Source organism: Mastomys coucha, unplaced genomic scaffold (assembly GCF_008632895.1).
Source record: "Mastomys coucha isolate ucsf_1 unplaced genomic scaffold, UCSF_Mcou_1 pScaffold22, whole genome shotgun sequence".
Lineage (NCBI taxonomy): Eukaryota > Metazoa > Chordata > Mammalia > Rodentia > Muridae > Mastomys > Mastomys coucha.
This window is the reverse complement of record NW_022196905.1, coordinates 145,046,735-145,050,472: the sequence shown is the minus strand read 5'-3', so window position 1 is coordinate 145,050,472 and position 3,738 is coordinate 145,046,735.

Here is a 3,738-nt window from a genome sequence, read left to right as displayed (position 1 = left end):
GTGTGTGTGTGTGTGTGTGTGTGTGTGTGTGTGTGTGTGTGTGTGTGTGTTCGAGTGTTTCTTGCTGTGGGTTAAAATTTTGTTTATAGTTTCTTTTCCTGTATCTCCCGGGTCCTTGGCGTTCTGTTTAAACCTGAAGGTCGACTTTGAAGGGATTCGTTGGATCTCTTTACCCTCTTCCCAATATCGCCACATTAAATAAAATTTTCAGCTTTCCACTTTTAATTTGGCTCTTTTTTGTTTTTTGTTTTTTTGTTTTTGTTTTTTGTTAGAGACAGGGTTACTTTTCATTGTCTTATTGAGGATGGGTGATAGGACCTGGCCTCAAGTGTCTCTCTCCCTCTCTCCCTCTGCCCCTCCCCTCCCCCTCGTTAAATAACAGTCCTGCAATATTAGTACTCCTTTCTGCAGTTTTAGGATACTCCTTCCTGCAGTTTTAGGAACTGCAATAGTTCCTCCTTGCAGCCATGTTTCCTGGCTTTTCCAGAAACTGACCTAGAAAACTGAAATAGTATTATTACCTCTCCCCTGAATTTACTGGGTAACAAGCCCAGTGCATGGCTTGCTGTGGATTTGTAGTTTGAACTTTAGAAAGCCCTCGATTGGATCCAACAAGAGATCTTAGGGGCCTAGCTGCTTCCAGAACATGCTTAAGCAGTAAAAAGGTTCTCTTGGATTAGAAAAACAATGACCTGAGGTTGGCGGAGTCTGGCTCGATAGTAGAGATTTTGCATGACTCTGGGTTAGATACTCAACACTACAATATAGACAACTGAGAAAAGTCTACTTGGTTTATTGGTATCAATTTTGTCTGGTAAGCTGTAATCCTTAGTTTTAGCAAGAAGTGTCACTAATGAAAAAATACTAAAACGTTTGATGTAGGTCTACTTAGCAAAGAAGAGACCTGTGGTATTATCTAGTAACAAACTACTGCTTACTGAATGTTTCTAACAATACTATGAAGTGCTTAGTATTGCCCAATGGGTAAAAACTCACCAGGTCATTAACTAGCCTGGTAGAAGTTCTAAATTTGGATTCAAATCCACTTGACTTTATAAACGTAATTTTTAAAATGAGGCAGTGGTGGCACATGCCTTTAATCCCAGCACGTGAGAGGCAGAGGCAGGCCGATCTCTATAAGTTCGAGGCTAGCCTGTTCTACAGAATGAGTTCCAGGAAAGCCAGGGCTACACAGAGAAACCCTGTCTTGGAAAAAACATATTGGGGCCAGAGAGACAGCTGAACAGTTAAGGGCCCTGCTCTTCCAGAGGTCCTAAATTCAATTTCCAGCACCCTCATGATGGCTCACAACCATTTGTAATGGGATCTGGTTCATCCTCCTAGCGTGCCGATATAGATGTCCATGCAGACAAAGCACTCAAACAATAAAATTCACAATAAATTTCTACTTAGAAAAGAAGAAAATAGAATTGCTTTCTTCTCTGGGGAAGTTGGAGGAGAGAGGTGTCTCACTAGGGTGGAATAATGAGAAGCCTTGACACATTTTACCTTCTGAAAGACAGCTCAGTATCACACCTTCCTGGCCCTCAACCTCTCATGACTACATTTTGTGTTCTTGGTACAAGTAACCTCCCAATCACTTCTGTCTGCTCTAATAGACTTTGTAGGATTTGAGCTCAGCTGCTCAGATCTTGTTTACTATCTGCTTGTTTACTACCAGGCACTATTGGATTCAATCCACTATCTGTTAAATTTATCATCTTCATAAAAATGTACATGATGTGCACCGAATCTTTATGGTCATATACATTGTGAATAATGAATAAACGTCTCATGGTTAGTATAGTCCTACCCTCACATAGTTACTTTCTGTGTATAGGTGGGTGATAGAGTATCAAATCTCTTCTAGCAGATCTGGAGAATGCAATACAGTGTTACGTGGATGAGACTCTCTAGGGAAAAAAGCCGTGTCTACAAAAACTCAGTAACTGAAGAGTTTGGAATGTAGCTGGTTCAGAGCCTAATTAAAATTTATTGCCTGCTGTCATTAGGTCCCTAAAAGTGTATTCTTTATCTAGCTGTGGTGTGGTGTGGTACCTTTAATCCTAAGAAACATTAAAAAAACAAAACAAAACAAAAACCTTTGGAATATGTTAACAAAACCATATGAACAGAAGGTCTAAGAATGCTACCAAATAGCATCTGAGGCCTATAGCTGAGATCTCTCCCTGTCTGTCCCCCATCTCTCTGATGTTTCCACCAATGTAATTTCAGGTTTCCTGGCTTCCCTTTAATGGCTGATCCATCTCTCCAGCCCTATCAATGCATTTTTTAAAATGCCTGGATTTATGACTTTCTTTGTTTTGTTACTACAGATATGTCATGAAACTGCCTCCACACTGGAAAATAGAGTTTTGGGTAACCTAAATTTGTGGTTTGGGAGCTATGATTACTCAAATATTCCTCTGGATTTGACTCTGTTTCCTTTTGAGGTGAGAGCTATGTTTTCACAACAGTTACTATTTATAGTCATCATCCTGTGCTTTAGACTCTGGATTTGCTCCTTTATGCCCTTTGACCAATATCACCCCCTACTGGTGATTGTGTATTAGAGTTTCTTAGATTTTACGTATGAGGTCATGTAATAAAATCTTTTTCTGTATAGCTTATTGCACTTAACATAATGTCCTCCAGGTTCATTCCCCACCTCCCACCCCCGCAAAAAAAAAAAAAAAAAAAACCAAAAAAAACAAGCAAACAAACAAAACAGGGTCTGGCTGTATAGCCAGGCTGGTATAGAACTTGTGAGTCTTCTGCCTTAGTCTTTCAGGTTCTGGGATGACAAGGCCTATGCCACCACAAATGCTTTCTCTTTTTTGTTTAATGACTGAATAAAATTCCCATTTATATGGCAGTTTCTTTACTCATCTGTCATCTGATACGTAGGTTGCTTCCAGAGTTTGACTCTTGGATGAGCATGAGGGCAGAATCTCTTAACTTGATTGATTTTACTTACTTTGCATATACATACAAATAATTCAATTGCTAAGTCGGTGGTTGTTCTATTTTTTAAAATAGGATAGGGCTGGGGAGTCAAGAGGCTCAGCAGTTAAGAGCACTGGCTATTCTTCCTAGAGGTCCTGAGTTCAAGTCCCAGCAACCACATGGTGGCTCACAACCATCTGTAATGGGATCTGGGCCCTCTTCTAGCACTCAGCTATACATGCAGATATATGTTAAATAAGACAATCTTTTTAAAAGATATATTTATATGGTTTTAAAAAGTATGTGTGTGGACTGGAGAGATGGCTCAGTGGTTAAGAGCGCCGACTGCTCTTCCAGAGGTCCTGAGTTCAATTCCCAGCAACCACATGGTGGCTCACAACCATCTGTAATGGGATCCGATGCCCTCTTCTGGTGTGTCTGAGGACAGCTGCAGTGTACTCATATGAACACAAATAAATAGATCTTTTTAAAAAAAAGTCTGTGTGCATATGTGTCTTTGGGTCTATGTATGTGAGTGGAGGTTACAGTCCAGAAGAAGGTCAAGTACCAGCTAGAGTTACAGGTGTTTGTGAGCTACCCATTGGCTGTGAATCCAAGTTGCTATGGGCACTTTGCACTCTTAACTATTGAGACATCTCTCCTGCCCTCCTATTTTTAATTTAATTTTTTTCCTATATGGAGTGGTTCAAGGCAAGGTTTCTCTGCATAGCCCTGGCTGTCCTGGAACTCACTCTGTAGACCAAGCTGGCCTCTAACTCAAGAGATCCACCT